Here is a 17,295-nt window from a genome sequence, read left to right as displayed (position 1 = left end):
CATTTTAGTTGTTCCCACCTTTTGGCTATTATTAATAATGCTTATACAAAAATTGCTTAGAATAAAATTCAAGCTTCTTACCCTGGCCTACAAGGCTCTATCCTGGTTAGTGCTTAATTCTCCTACCTCTTTTCCTACAACCACCATTGTTCACTGCCCTTCAGTCAGATGGACTTTTCTTTTTGTTCCTCAAACATGCCAAGGCATGTTCCCACCTCAGGACCTTTACATTTGTTATTCGCTCTGCCAGGACTGCTCTTTCCCAGATCACCCAATAGCTGCTTTTGTTTGTTTGTTTGTTTGTTTGTTTTTGATAATTCAGATCTCTACTCAAATGTTTCCTCACCAGAAAGGTCTTTGCTAACCACCCTAGTTACAACATCCTGCTCTTCCTGTCACTCTCCACTATAGTAGCAGGGTTCATTCTCTGCATTCCAATTATTATGATTACTATTATTAGTTGATTCATGTTCTTATTTATTACCTGTTTTTACCATTAGAATGCAAATTCCATAAGAATACTGACTTTATGCTTCTCATTTCTTGTTGCATTCCCAGTAATTTGAACAGTGTCTGGGGCATAAGTCCTCAGTAAATAATTGGTAAATAAAGCCTTCCAGTGGACAGTTAGATATATACTTCAGGAGAAGGGTCAGAAGTACAGGTAAAAGATCAGGAGTATCAGCAGAAAGGTGATACCATGTTTCCTTGACATTAAGGCAACATTCTTCTCTTTTTAGTATTTCCAAAATAAGAATGTACCTTACAGTGAAGTTTTGCAAAGCTATTATTGACTCAGTGTCTTACAACCCATGATTTCTTAAAATCATGGAAAGATGGTATTTGAGGTACAAAGGGTGATAAGAAACAGTGGCCAGAGGTGGAACCTTGGTGAACATAATATTCAGGGATTAGGTGACGGTTACGTGGGGAGTTGAGCCAAGCTCTTTAAGACTCCAAACTTTCCTTTTTAATTAAAATCAGCCTAATGAGAATCTATTAAATGAACTATGCATTTGTCTGCCTTTTGTAAACATCACCGAACTTTTTCCTGATGAGTGAAGGGACTAGAGATGGAAATTTAGAGAGAGGGTGGCAGGGCTAGAAGGTAGAGGTGGATGCCAATTACTGGGGACAAATTTTCTAGACGTCCAGGGGTTTCTATAGGCCTGCTCTGCTGGGGGATGGTATTGTTTCATCAGCATTATCCAGGAAAAGGACGAGAAATTGCCAACAGGCTGGGCAGAGGCTGCATAGATAGTCATGAAGGTTGAGGTTTTGATGTTAAGAGGATTTTGTTTTGCTCTCAGACCATTTCTGCCATCAACAACTTCTGTACAACTAGCCCCTGCCTCAGTTTCCTGTGCCAGTTCCCTGTGAACCTTCCTGTCTAGGGCAGGAGGTGACCTACAGGTTTACTTGGGAAGCAGGACAAGCCTGAATGGCATGCTGTTTATCTCCCGTCAAGCCTTCCCAGGCTGCCTTGGAGGGAAGTTTGAGGCAGAGAGCTGGAAATCCAAGTTCAGCAAAGTGATCGGTAAACTGAAAGGAAACCTTGTACACATGACCTCCTCACTTCAAGGAAAATTTGACCTTTATGTCCGAAAGGCATTTCCAGAGGCTTCTTTCAAAGCTCTGAGAAATTAACTAGAAGTTCAAATGATACAGAACACGGAACAGTTTTTCAATGTTCTTTTTCATCTTCCCCTCCCTTGAGCCAACGCTCAGTCCTGGGAAATGCTTCTGTGGCCAGGGGCCACTGTCAGTTGTTGTTCTCTTCCCCGGTCCTGGTTCTGACTGGGCTTGGGAGAAGCTGCTTGAGCCTCTGTGCCAGAGCCGGCAGTCACCCACACTGGGGAACTCCACCTTTAGGCTCAAGGGGTAGAGATTAAAACTCTCTGGATGGGCCGAGGCAAGGTAAGCAGGTTATTTCAGGATATAAAATTCTTTTTCCAATTCAGGAAGGCATTGGAACATGTCAGATTTCTTTAAACCTTTAAGCTCCCACCTAGCACCCTCTTCCTAGGCTGCAAGAAGATCAACTTCCAGAGCACCTAACTTCCAGCTGAGGAGGAGCTACAAAATGTGGAGCGGAGACCTGTCTCCAGATAAATCACTGGCATTGAAGTGTCCTGGGGCACTGTAAAACAGTGAGCTGTAATACAAAAGGGACTGGTGAAGATTATGCCTCACAGGTGAGACATTTCTCTGCCTTTAGGCAGAGAAGTCAAATTCAAATCTTCTTTAAAATTATGCTAGGGGCCGGCTCCGTGGCCGAGTGTTTAAGTTCGCGTGCTCCGCCGCGGCGGCCCAGGGTTCGGATCCTGGGCGCGGACATGGCACTGCTCGTCAGGCCACGCTGAGGCAGCGTCCCACATCCCACAACTAGAAGGACCTGCAACTAAGATATACAGCTATGTACTGGGGGGTTTGGGGAGATAAAGCAGAAAAAAAAAAAAAAGATTGGCAGCAGATGTTAGCTCAGGTGCCAATCTTAAAAAAATAAATAAAATAAATAAAATAAAAGTATGCTAGCTAAGTAAGCTCTGCTGGCAGGCTACAGTCAGCCTCTAGGTCACCAGCCTTTTCGAAACCTGACTGAAATATGCAAATACTGAATGACTGCATTTTAAGTGGGAGCACTACAGCCATGATGACAAGCACTCGAGGAGACAGCATTGTGCGCGGCAATTCCCCCCATTACTCAGTGCACCCCACACAGGTGGTTACCTCCTCACAAGGCTGATGCTCATGCCAGGCAGTCACCAGCTCCTGGAGGCATCCCTCGCTAGGGACCTAGCTCCCAATGCAAATGTATTTCCTCCTTTGGGGAGAACTAGAATCTCCAGAATCTCTAGCTGCTTCTTTAATTACATTCACAGAATGGATTGCATGCTTGTCCTGACAAGAAATCAAACGAGTGAAAATGCAACAGTTGGAAAATTGGACCCACCCAATGAGTTATGCCAGACACACGAGCACATGCACTGGGAGGCAAGAGACAACCTTTTGCTCCCAAAATGCCTAATGAGGACTTTCCTTGTCTGAGATAGTCAGTACCTGCTCTGGCCTCAGGAAATGTTGCATAGAATGTCAGGACTGGCAGGGATCTTAGTGACAACATAGTTCAGCCTCCCATATTATAGACGGAGAAACTAGGTACAAAGAGGGTAAGTGATTTGCCCAGAGTCACACACAAATGGTAGAGCAAAGGTGTGTGCTTTATTTTGACTCTTGGAACGTCAGAGCTTTTCAGGTCCTCATGGATGTAGCCCACTCTGTCATTTTACAGAAGGAGAAATTGAGGCCCAGGAATGAAAGGAGCTTGTTCAAGGTCACACAACTAAAGAATCGCTTAACCAGGTGTTAGAACCGAGTTGCCTGAGCCCCAGATAAATGCTCTTTCCTCTGTATTATGCTACTTCTTGGGTTCTGTTTGGGAACGAAGGAGAGCTGCAAAGCAAGGAAATGATGTTATTAGTGCTCAATCTCTTAAATTGTTCCTGAGGCTGTCCAGAAGTCCCTAATCCAAAAGAAAGCTCGGAGTCAGATGAGTTGGGGTCAGCAAAGCTGAAACAATGGACCTCTGAAGGCATTTTTCTATCTTTAATTTGCCTCTGTGGTTCCACTGCTCTGCTGTTGGCTACTGTCTGCCTGGTTACTAAGTGATAGTCCCAACGTTGACCAATGACAGTCTGTTCTAATAATGTAACTCAGCCCTGGGTCCTTTATATTGGAATTGATGTGATTAAGAGTGGAAAGAGGAAGAAGCTTGGTGGCGGGTACCTGAAGGTCACTTGCTCCTCTCTTGTGGACTGCCCTCTACACTCGGCTGAGCTTCCTCTGCCCATGGATAGCACAGAGGGACATTTTGGCATAGAATACACCAGAGAAGCCACCCAAGATATGCACCTCAAGAGAAGGAGGGAAAGAGAAACTTGCAGGTGGGACTAGATGAGCACTAACATTCTGGGAAAGTCTGATGGGAAAATGTGAATAAAGCTCATTCTAGAAGCACCAAAAGCAGCCCCCACTGAGCACCTAGCCCACTATTCCTGGCAGATAGTGAAAGCTGCTCTGGCCATGTAACCTTTTTGTGCATGTCACGGCCACACTATTTCTGAGTGGCTGGCTTTATTCTGGGACATGTTCCTATAAGCACACAAAGTAAAAATCTTGCACCTCTTAAAATATTTGGGTCTATCACCCAAGGAATGAGATTTACTTTCAACTGAGCCAAAGTCTGAGCAGCAATCTCTCCCTTGTTCAGAATCTAGCACAGAGCAGTTCAGTCGCGTTCCATTTTTATATGCATTAGGCTTCATGTTCAGGGAATTCTGAAGAGCAAAGACCACATCAGCAGCAGTAAATGGTAAGATCTCTATAAATGATGAAAGGCAGAGCCTTTTCAAATGAAAAAGAAGAGGTGCCTCTTCCATCTTACTATCAGTCCCATCTGTCATTCCACCAACTCTTTAAGACTAAGGAGACTTATTCTGTCAAATAGATAGTGTGGAAAGAAAGCAGTGTTTAAGACAAATGTGCTAGGCATCAATGGTAGAATTTCAGGTTCTGAGTTCTTAGTAGAGAGCTATTTTGGGGGTTGGAAATCATGCCCCATGTCATTTTGTTTGTCACTCTTATAACACTTGACACATTTTGCTTTATGTAACACCTTGGAATGATTTTCAAGGAGAGCCCATTTCTATCTGGTACCCTATCATAAACACACTCAGATTCCAGAGGATGGTACCCATGGGTTTTTCTTTTAGTCCAATCAAAGCCCATTTCTGGTGAGAGTCGCTGATATCCCTTCTCTCCCCGCAGCTTGTCTCAGCTCCATCTTGCAGGCTTTTCAAATGGTCTGGACTTTCTGTGTTCTTCATTATTGGGGGAGGAGTGATGGTGGATCCTTTCATCCAATGGCTCCTTACAGTCTCTTTTGGAAGCAAGCCTGGGTCTTTCAAAGCCCTTAACATAGGACCACAAGACCTTTCTACTTGCTAATACCAAACTGTTCTTAATGGCAAGACTTTGATGCATCATTGTGTTAAAAGCTCTTTCCCCACCAGAAATAAGGATGAGAAGAAATAAAGAGAGTTAAGGAGACAAAGAACCCTGTCCCACTATACTTATATTAAAGTTATCTGTCTTCTCTACTAGACATGGTTTCCTAGAGGACAGGGACCGTGTCTTCAGTAGTGAAAGCATTAATAGCTCAACAATATTTGGGTAGAGAATGAATAAGTACGTGAATGAATATTCCATGAGCCCACTTCTTTGTGAAGACTGGCTGCAAGGAAATTCATTTTGTAAATGAATTCAGAAAACCGCTCCAAAGAGAGGGTAAAGTAAAATAGTTATTCTTGCCTTCTGTGAAATTTCTGGACGTGGAAATGCTGATCTGTGTACCTGCATTTTAAGTCTGTCAAAGCCAATGTCTGATATCTGCATGACTTTTGGGGATCAGTTCTGTTTATGTTTTCATCTCCAGTTGTCCGGAAGCATTCCATTTGAGTTGCTAACCTCTGCTGTGATAATCCCATGGATCTTCATCAAATGTCTTCAATTTTTGCATTAGCCCAGATTCCCTTGTAGGCCTAGACAAATTCAGCCCAGCCCTCTATGCCCATCTCTATTAGTTTCCTATTGCTGCTGTTCCAAACTACTACAAACTTGGTGGCTTAAAGCAACACAAATTTATTATCTTACAGTTCTGGAGGTCAGAAGTCCAAAATGGGTTTCACTGGGCTAAAATCAAGGTGTTGGCAGGACTGTGTTCCTTTTGGATGCTCTAGGGAAAGAGTCCATTTTCTTGCTTTCTCCAACTGCTAGAGGCTTCCCTTTCTCAAATTCCTTGGCTAGTAGCTCCATTCCTCTATCTTTAACACCAGCAGCGGCTGATCAAGTCTTTCTCATCCTGCATGATTCTGAGGTTTTTTGCTTTCATCATCACATCTCCTTCTATGATCCTTCTTTTTCTTAAAGATTGGCACCTGAGCTGACATCTGTTGCCAATCTTCTTTTTTCCTTCTTCTTCTCCCCAAAGCCCCTCAGTATGTAGTTGTATATTCTAGCTGTGAGTGCCTCTTGTTGTGCCATGTGGGATGCTGCCTCAGCATGGCTTGATGAGCGGTGTCATGTCTGCGCCCAGGATCTGAACCGGTGAAACCTTGGGCTGCCGAAGCGGAGCGCGCAAACTTAACTGCTCGGCCACGGGGCTGGCCCTCTTATGACTCTTAAGAACACTTGTGATTGCATTGAGCCTACTCTAATAACCCAGGATAATCTCATCGTCTCAAAGTCCTTAACTTAATCATATCCACACAGTCCCTTTTGCTATATAAAGAAATATATTCACAGATTCTAAAGATTAGGACAGGGACATCTTTGGCGGGGGGGGCGGAGGGGGGGGCGGGGGCATCATTCTTCCTACCACACCAGTTCGAGATCATTTAATTTCCAAAGCCTTTCCTGATCTTCCTAATGCTCCATGATCTCTTTTTGTTTAATTTGTATTGTATAAGAGTGAGTACCACTCTGTTTAGAACTTGATTGTGCTTTGATTAAGTCATATCCAAATATTTACTCATTAATTCTTTCATTCAGCTAGTATTTATTGCCTTGCATGCCTCCTCTATGCTAGTTACTCTTCTGGGGGCTGGGGAAAAGACATCACCCTTGTCTTAAAGGAGCTCACCGCTTAGTGAGGGACACAAATACACAAACAAAGAAATACAAGAAGGTTTTTAAAGAGCAAGGACAGAATCTGTGTAGGATACAGTTAGGTTCAAAGGAGAGCATCGACCATTCTACCCAAGGAAGGACTTCATGCAGGAAGGGGTCTTCGAGCTAGACGAGCAGGTGCTGGCCAGGCACAAAGGCAGACCCAAGAGGACATTCTAAGCAAATGCAACAGTGACTTCATACCTGTTTATCTTTTCCATCTAGCTTGTTTGTAAGCTCTTGAAGTCAGGGATGTTGTTATATTTCTCATCTCTATATCACATTGGATTTAATCACAGGATGGCAATATAGAAGATATTGAATAAAACTTTGTAGCTCAATGAATTCTGAAGGTGACAGAAGTCCTTCTGGCCACGATAGAGTAAATGGGAGCAGACTTGACCTTCTGCAAAAACAGTTATAAAACTAGACAAAATATATGAAAATATGAAACAACTGTTGTCAAACATTGGGCAAAAAAAGTGCAGGGCTGTGATTCCTTAAGTATGGGAAAGAAATGAGTCCTGTGATTGCCTCGGCCTTCTGACTGGATGTACCTTCCAGATCATCAGCTCAGGGGGGGAAAACCTCACCGTTCACATGGTTGTATGGTTTTTGTAAAATTTTGAAAAGTAAAATATTTTAACTTGAATCAGTTAAGACTACAGTTTTGCACTTCACCTTTCTCTCCATCATACTTTCCCTAACATTGGGTGGTGTTGGAGTAGCCATGGGAAATTTTAGTATCCCTATGACATGCCTGCATCCAGTGGAATCCCCTGGTAGTTTCCTGAGTATGTCCGATGTTAAAGGGAAGGAGACTAGGGAAATCAAGGGAGGCCTGTCAAACTCTGGACTCCTAAGATGCAGTTCTTCTGGGAGCAGAGGAACTTCATTCTGAGGAAGTTGTCAGAGCCTGCAGCCAAGTGATACATGAGTTTACCAATCTGAAGAGACAAGGACAGTGTCCGTCAGAGTGAAGACTAAAGGGTAACATATCGTTTTGTTTAGAGAGAGAAAGCTCCTATTCTGTGTGTGTCCTGAACATAGCCCATGGATGCAAAGGGGTTACAACTACTTGAACTAGCTAGGACAAGCTCAAGAGTAAGAGCACTGGTGGCATTAATGAAGACATTAAAATGTTGTTAGAAGAGCTTTCCTTGAAGTTGGACTTCTGCTTCTGGTTGAGATGAATAACAAGAACCAGATTTACTCTCCTACCTAAAATAACCAAAAAATTAGATGAAAATATGTGAAACAACTGTTTTCAAGACACTGAACATCAGGACATGAAAAATAGTAAACCCTGAGATATGGGAAATAAATGAGGTGAGCACTATGATTGCCCCAGCTGAATACCTTGAGAGAGCTTCCAGGCTCTGGCACAGGAAGGGAGGGACCCAGGAAGAGTCTGGCAGACTACCTGAGTTCAGGACACAAGCTGATAATCCAGGGAGAGTAAGGAGGCTAGAGTTGCCAGAACAGAGTACCGGAGTGGAGAGGGTTGCATAGAAGGAGAACTCTAGACATCTAGCGAGGGTTCCTCAATAGTGTTCAGCTGAATACTAAACAGTGCATGTGAGGAAAGTAGCTGATGTTGGGAAACGTACCACCCAAAAAGATCAGAAGGAACGGTGCTTAGCACTCGTGCAGGGCCCAGATGGTGCCTGTTCCCAACCAGGCAAACCGGAAAACCTCAGCATTCCAGGGCATTGGGTAGAGTACTCAGGAAGGCCTCGCTTCAGTTGTGTGGAGAATAATTAGCCCTAGACCGAATACTGTTTCAGATCCTCCTAACAAATTATAAGGGCTAGACCTTGAAAGGATCCAATGGTTTCCAGGTAACTCAACTGCATCTGAGAACAAAAGCCAATATTATAGGAATACAAAAATATATAGCATTCAATGAGGTAAAGGTCACAATGTTTGGCATCCAATAAAAGATTACCAGGTATGAAGAAAGGCAGGAAGACATGACCTATAATGAGGAGAATAATTCTGTTAGAATTAGCAGAAAAGGACATTAAAAGTTATTATAACTGTATTTCATATGTTCAAAAAGTTGAGTAGAGACACGGAAGATATTTAAAAAACCAAACTGAACTTCTAGAGGAAAAACTACAATGTCTAAGATGAAAAATACACTGGATCAGGATTCCTGGCAGAATACACATTGCAGAAGAGAAGATTAGTGGATGAGAAGACATATTGATAGAAACTACCCAAATGAAAGAGACAAAAAATTTTTTTCATGAACAGAGCATCAGCGAGCTTGGGGCCACAACTGACCTAATACACATGAAATCAGAGCCTCAGGGAGTTGGAGGCAGAAAAAATATTTGAAGAACTAATGGCAGGAAATTTTCCAAATTTGAAGAAAACTATAAACTCACAGATCCAAGAAGCTCAACAAACTCCAATCACATGAAATATAAAGAAAATTAGAGCAAGACACATCATCATCAAATTGCTCAAAACCAGTGACAAAGAGAAAATCTTAAAAGCAGACAGAGAAAAAAGACATGTTATGTTCAGAGGAACAAAGATGTAGATGACAGCAGATTGGAAATTATGTAAACAGGAAGACAGCGGAGCAACATCTTGTTAGAGGGTGGGAAGTAAACCCAACAAAAATTCAGGGATCTTTTATATCAGTGAAATTTCTAGTATTCCAATGGCTTGGGCATGTCAGGATAACCCTTGTAAGGTAAAGGATAAGTTGTTGCTGGTCTCTCCCACAACCAGAAAAAAAAAAAAAAAGACACAACACCTAGCAAGCCTCTTTGGATACTGGAAGCAACATATTCCTCATTTGGGTGTGTTACTCTGGCACATTTACTGAGTGACCTGAAAAGCTGCTAGCTTTGAGTAGAGTCCAGAACAAAAGAAGGATCTGTAACAGGTCCACGCTGCTGTGCAAGCTGCCCCACCACTTGGGCCGTATGACCCAGCAGATCCAACGGTGCTTGAAGCATCAGTGCAAATAGGGATGCTGTTTGAAGCCTTTTGCAATCTCTATGGGTGAATCACAGCACAGACCCTTAGCATTTTGCAGCAAAGCTCTGCTATCCTCTATGGATATCTACTCTCCTTTTGAGAAACAGCTCTTAGCTTGCTTCTAGGCCTTAGTAGAGACTAAAGGCTTAACCATGGGCCACCAAATTTCCATGTGACCTGAGCTGCCCATCAAGAACCTAGGTGTTATCTGACCCACCAAGCCATAAAGTTGATCATGCACAGTAGCACTCTAGCATCAAATAGAAGTGGTATATACATGATTGGGCCCAAGCAAGCCCTCAAGGCACAAGTAAGTTACACAAGGAAATGGCCCAAATGCCCATGGTCCCCACTCCTGCTACACTAACTTACCTCTCCCAGTCTGCACTTATGGCTTCATGGGGAGCTCCCTATGCTCAGTTGATAAAGGAAGACTTGTGCCTGGTTTATAAATGGTTCTGCATAATATGCAGGCACTATCCAAAAGTGGACAGCTGTAGCATTACGGACACTTTGGGGTCCTCACATCTCTGAGTCAACAAGCAAAGAAGATAGTTACTGTACTGGTTTGGGTGATTGATCCTTACTACCAAAGGGAAATTGGACTACTGCTCTATAGTGGAGGGAAGGAAGAGTATGTATGGAATACAGGAGATCCCTTAGGGTATTTCTTAGTATCACAATGCCCTGTGATTAAGATCACTGGAAAATTACAACAACTCAATCCAGGAAGGACTAATAATGACCCAGACCCTTCAGGAATGAAGATTTGGGTCACCTCTTCAGGTAAAGAACCATGACCAGCTGAGGTGCTTGCTGAAGGAAAAGGTAATATGGAATGAATTGTAGAAGAAGGGTGTTGTAAATACCAGCTATGACTACATGACCAGTTTTTGTCCTCATTTTTTAAAATGGAGGTCACATTTGTTTATAACATTAGATAAATTTCAGGTGTACATCATTATATTTCAACTTCTGTACAGACTGTATTGCATTCACCATCCAAAGTCTAGTTTCCTTCTGTCATTATTTGCATGTGCCCCTCTTTATCCCTTTTGCCTTCCTCCCACACCCTTCCCCTTTGGTACCCACTAATCTGTTCTCTGTATCTATGTGTTTGTTTGTTTATCCTCCACATCTGAGTGAAATAATATAGTTATTTGGCTTTCTCCACCTGACTTATTTCGCTTAGCATAATACCCTTAAGGTCCATCCATGTTGTCACAAATGGCAAGATTTCATCTTTTTTATGCCTGAGTAGTATTCCATTATATACATATATCATGTCTTCTTTATCCATTCATCCATTTATGTGCACTTGGGTTGTTTCTAAGTCTTGGCTATTGTGAATAATGATGCAATGAACGTCGGGGTACATACATCTTTTCAAATTAGTGTTTTCATGTTCCTTGGATAAATAGTCAGAAGCGGAACTGCTGGATCATACGTGTCCTCCTTACTTTGTTATAAATATTGGTACATATGTTTGTATACATGCACACAAACATATATATGAAGCAAATATCTTTATTTGAGAGAGAGAGAGAGAGAAGCGGGGGGCGCGGGGGGCGGGGAGATTGTAAATTGGTGATTCTGCCCCTGACGCCAGATCTTGAGCATTCTCCAGGCAAGGCCCCTCTCCAGACAGCCTCCCCTTCTCTCACTGCTGAAGCAGCCCCCAAGTACCCAGCTAATCAATAAGCTCTGTCACAATACAGTTTATAGACGATGAATGATATAATTAGGGATTTCAGACTGGGTGATATGATGGGTCTGGAGTGGAGAACCCTTCTTGGTCATTCAAGTTACACTTAATATATCATTTAAAACAAAGCAGAAGAAGGATAACACTTGGACCATAATAGGAGCTACAATTTGCACAGCCTTAAAAAGTTTCCTTGGCTCTTTCGTATCCAGTCTCTTACTTGAGCCTCACTCAATCTCTGTGAAGCAAAAAGAACAGGGATTTTTATTGTCAATGGAAAATGAGGAAAATTAAGTTTGGAGTATTAAAGGCAGCTTCCTGCCACCTATGCCCTTGTCCACGACAGCCTTGATTATCTTCGGAAAGAGGCTACTCGAAGTCTTGCAGGTCCCGAGAATGTAATTCTCACCTAGTTTAACGCTGCACCTGTTTCCCTTGCTCCCCCATTTTGATTTGCACCCTATTTGCCTCATGGTGCCAATACAACTTTAGTTTTAGTTACTTTACTTTTTTTCCACCACCTCTCTCAGATGCATCTGGTTGGTTAATCAGTCTAGAAAATCATCTTCAAGTTGGTCTCTTGGAGTCAGTCTGCTCCTTGGTTTGGAAATTTTCTTTTGATTTTGATGTCCAGATATTTGTCCTTTTGGTATGTAAGGCTAAACTGACTCATGGTGAGAGGCAATCATGTTTAGCAGTAGGACCCTTTGTATAAATGAACTCTATGTAGAATTACAATGTAGAAAACAGGTAAAAATGGAGCTGCTTTGATAACGAGGGAAAGAAGATAGAATCATTCCTTTGGTGAGAGGTGAGGGATTTCCACTGAGCCCCAGGGCCTACAAGGCCCATAGTTTAAAAGCCAGTGGTAAATAGAGATAAAAATTCTCTGTAATTCTTTTTACTTTTATTGAGGCATAACTGACAAACAGGAATTGTATACATTTAAGGTATACAACTTATATTTTGATGTATGTTTACATTCTTAAGTAATCACCACAATCAAGCCAATTAACATATCCATGACCTCACATAGGTACCATTTTCTTTTTTTTGTTGTAAGAACACAAGATCTACCCTATTAGTAAATTTCAATTATACAACACAATATTGTTAACTATAGCCACCTCACTTTGTAGTAGATCTCCAGGACTTATTCATCTTGGATAACAGAAACTTTGTACCCTTTGACCAACATCACTGCATATCCCCCTCTCCCCAGCCCAGGGATTGCCCCTGGTAACCATCTCTCTACTCTCTGCTTCTATGAGGTGGACTATTTTAGATTCCACATATAGGTGAAGCCATGCTGTTTTTGTCTTTTCCTGTCTCGCTTCCTTCACTCAGCATAATGCCCTCTGGTTTCATCCGTGTTGTCACAAATGGTAGGATTTCTCTTTTTTTATGTCTGAATAATTTTCTATTCTACGGTTATACCAAATTTTCTTTATCTATTCATTCATTGAGCGATATTTAAGTTTTTCCAATATCTTGGCTACTGTGAATAATGCTGCAATGAACATGAAAGTGCAGATATTTCTTTGAGACACAGATTTCATTTCCCTTGGATAAATACTCAGAAGTAGGATTGCTGGGTCATACGGTAGTCTTGTGTTTAATTTTTTGAGTAACCTCTGAACTGTTTTCCATAATGGTTGTACTAATTTAGATTCCCACTAAAAGTGCACAAGGGTTCACTTTTCTCCACACAGAAGATCAGATAAGATAAGTGCTGACACTTATCTTCTGTCTTTTTGATAAAAGCCATTCTAACAGGTGTGCAGTGATGTCTAATTGTGGTTATGATTTGAATTTCCCTGATGATCAGTGATGTTGACCATCTTTTTTCCTACGCCTGTTGGCCATCTGTATGTCTTCTTCGGAGAAATGTCTATTCAATTCCTTTGTCCATTTTTAATTGGGTTATTTATTTTTTTGCTATTGAGTTGTAGGAGTTCCGTATGTATTTTGGATAATAACCATTTATCACATAAATGGTTGGTAAATATTTTCTCCCATCCCATCCATTTCCTTTCACTCTGTTCATTGTTTCTTTTGCTGTGCAGAAGCTTTTTGGTTTGATGTAATCTCACTTGTCTATTTTTGCTTTTGTTGATTTTGCTTTTGGTGTCATATCCAAAGAATCATTGCCAAGATCAACGTCAAGAAGCTTTTCCCCTATGTGTTCTTCTAGTAGTTTTAGATTTTCAGGTTTTATGTTTAGATCTTTAACTCATTTGAGCTGGGTTTTGTATATGGTGTGAGATAAGGATCCAGTTTGATTCCTCTGCATGTGGTTATCCAGTTTTCCCAGTACCATTTATTGAAGAGACTATCTTTTCCTCATTGTGTGTTCTTGGCACCCTTGTCAAAGATCAGTTGACCATAAATATGTGGATTTATTGCTGGGCCTTCTGTTCTGTTCCCTTGATCTACATATCTGTTTTTATGCCGGAGCCATATTGTTTTGATCAGTGTAGCTTTGTAATATATTTTAAAATCAAGAAGGGTGGTGCCCCAGCTTTGTTCTCCTTACTCAAGATGCTTTGGTTGTTCAGTCTTTTGTGTTTCCATACGAATTTTAGGATTTTTTTTTCTATTTGCGTAAAACATGGCAGTGGGATTTTGACAGGGATTGCACTGAACCTGTAGATAACTTGGGGGAAGTATGGACATTTTAACAATATTAATTCTTCCAGTCCATGAACATGGAGTACCTTTCCATTTATCTGCATCTTCTTTAGTTTCTTTCCTCAATGTTTTATAATTTTCAGTGTAAAAGTATTTCACTTTCTTGGTTGTTTATTCCTGAGTATGTTATTCTATTTATTGCTATTACAAATGGGATTGTTTTCCTGACTCTACTTAATGTGGCTCTGAGCCTCATTGACTTCATCTAGAAAATGAAGACATTAAATCAGTGAGAACATTTCCTTCTCCCTCCAAAACAAAATCTTATCCAGAAGTCCAAATTATAAATTAACATATAAAATAGAGTTCCCTTTCTTGAATCAGGCATGGGAGCCTGCAGCATGCCTGGTGCCCACTGACCTGTACCCCCAAATGGCCCCTCAAGTGACTCCATAGAGTCCAATGCTTAGATAATCTTTAAGGCCCTTCTGAAAGAAAGACGATGCCATTTATTGTGCACCTACTATATGCCAGGCCCTGGACCAAGCAGAAGCCAAGATGTAAGGCATAGCATTCTGCGGGGGAGGGAGAGGCAGCAAATGGCAGGAGTAAAGCTACATGGAGGGCTCTGAGGCAGGGGTGTCCACTATACCCTGGTAGAAAAACAGACCTCCAGCCATTTGGGGATATAAAGGGAAAGTTCAGAAGGGGAGAGAGCAGGCTTGTTTAACTTTGAAATGTGGCTGGTCAAACTGCTTGGGCACTGATGTGCTCTTGACAGTCTAAAAGGGCTCTTGGATTGCTCCCATATTCGGCTGCTTTTAAAGAGCTCTTTTGTTTAGAGGCCTCTTCCAGAGTTTTATGAAACCACACTCACCTCCTGTAGGTGCTGCTCAGCTGTCAAGAGCTCTCTAACCCTCCTAGAAGCCCCCTTGTGACTAAGCGAGTTGCAGGATACAGATGCCTAGTGCTCAGACTCCTATGAGTAGGTGGGGGTTGGAAGCAAAGTCAATGAGGTTTAGAGATGGAGAATGTTCAGGTCACTCTTGGTTATGTCGCTAGGAAACAGATGCAGAGGAAACAAGCACCAGCTTAATTTTTCAGTTCAGCTTCATCTCTGAGGGGCTGGGACTAACCGGGGAAAGTAGGGCAAAGTGAAGAGGCTACTTCTTGGGGAATCAAACTTAGTGGAAAGTTACCAATGAAAATAGAAAATCTGAAGGTCAAAACCATTTGAAAGTTCCTGTTCAGTACTAGTAGGAAATTAGCCTGACATTTAAGAGCCTGAACAGTCCGGTCCCAGCCAACCACTCTAGCCTTATCTCTTATTTCTCTTCGACCATCAACCTCTGCTTAGGGCTTGATCCCTGAATAGTTATAATTGTTGCAGTTTCCATCTCCAAGCTTCACCTCATTCTCACCACTCCACCCCCACCTATGGCTCTGTTTCACCTGGAGCTCTCTCTCTTCTGAATCCCTGAGCCTGACTCACATGAGCATTTTTCTCACACCAACTTATCTCAAAAAGCATTATCTCCTGTTTATTGTGTATAAGTCTGTCTTCCTAACTGGAATCTAAGTGCCAGGAAGACAAGTATCATGTTTTATATCCCTTGCCTGCATCCCTTTTCCCAGGCATCTAGCTGTGCTGGTACAATTAGTGGATCAAAATGATCTTCTGGTTGTTTTGTTGTTTATTACAAGTATGTCAAGAGACTCTGACCCATAGGCCTCTGCCCTGTATTCTTTATATGACCTTGAACAAGTTTCTTCTCCCTTATCTGCCTCAGTTGCCCCATCTGAAAATGATGGGATCAGACTCAATGAAGTATGAGGCTTTGACAGCCCATGATTCTACAAGTCCATGCTCAAAATGAGGAAAGAGGATCAATACAGCTTGCTAACCAAGCTGAGGAGGGAGAGGGAAATGAATCTTCCCAAAAAAGCAAACCAAACAAGAAACAGCTGAAGAGGGAATAAAAAGACGTCTAAGGGAAGGTTTGTGGCTGGGAACTTGCATGAGAATTGAGGTGGGAGAAAACACCAGCTTCAAGAACAGGCTTTTCCAGCCCTGAGTGTTTTACAAACATAAATCTTCTTCTGTGATGGACAAAGGGATCCTGTAGGTCGGGCCTTTTGTTAGCAACTGGTTGCAACAGGGTATAAGCAGCATAACCGAGTGAAACTCCCCACTACTCAACAGTCAGGCGCTCATGAATCGCTGGGTCAGGTTAGCAAAGTTCCCAAACACTGCCATCTAGTGGCAATTCAAAGAAATATTTGGGGTAACTGGCCCTTGCATTCTCAGATGAAGCTGCCAGGCTTTGGGAGAAACATAGGCCGGCCCAAGAATAAAATATTGAGCCGATGAAGAATGAAAAAGTCCCCTGAGGGAAATCTTGATAAAGAAACCAAGAAAGACCAAGGCAGACAACGACAAGACCAAAGCAAGTGAGGGAAAGATATAGATATTCACTAAGCTAGATGAACCTTGCATTGAAAATTGGGGAGTGGAGGATAGGGAGAATTAACATAATCACTCACTCTGGTTCAGCATCCCCAACACATTTTTAGGAGGTTGGTGATAGACAAAGCTTCTGGTATGCCTCATGTGCTTTCTTTCTCTTCTGATCTCAATTACTTCCCTATCTGTCACTCTTTTACCTAATCTTTGTATGTTCCTCCCCATGACCATTCTCTACTCAACTCCCCCAAAACAAAAACAGACAAACAAAAGTACCAAACAGTAACAAAAATCTTTCTTGGGGTTGTAGAGAGGTATAAGAGACTATGGAGGTCCAAAGATTGCTTTTGAAGACAGTAACACCAAAGATGTCTCCAGATTTCTGGACATACCTCTACCCAAATATTAATGTGAATGGTCTTTTGTCCTATGACATCTGCAGCCTTGCCTTGCTCCTGAGCTGCAGATCTAAATCTCCTATTGCCTACTGGGCATTTCCATTAGGACAGCCATATGACTTTTCAAAACTACATTTTTCCAAAACTGTCTTCCTTCCTTCTGGTCACAACCTGTCCCTATATTTTGTTCCTTCTGTGCCTGGTGCTTTAGCCCTACCAATCATCCAGACCCAAACTCTCCACTCCCTCCCTCTCAACACGCTCCAGTTCTCCCACCAGGCGCCAAGTCTCTGCGACTCCCCCCAAACAATATTTCTTTAAAATATTTCTTACTTTCCATGTCTACTTACACTCTCATAGACCTGGCCTTATAA

The sequence above is a fragment of the Equus asinus genome, chromosome X (assembly GCF_041296235.1).
Source record: "Equus asinus isolate D_3611 breed Donkey chromosome X, EquAss-T2T_v2, whole genome shotgun sequence".
Classification (NCBI taxonomy): domain Eukaryota; kingdom Metazoa; phylum Chordata; class Mammalia; order Perissodactyla; family Equidae; genus Equus; species Equus asinus.
This window is presented reverse-complemented; position numbering follows the sequence as displayed.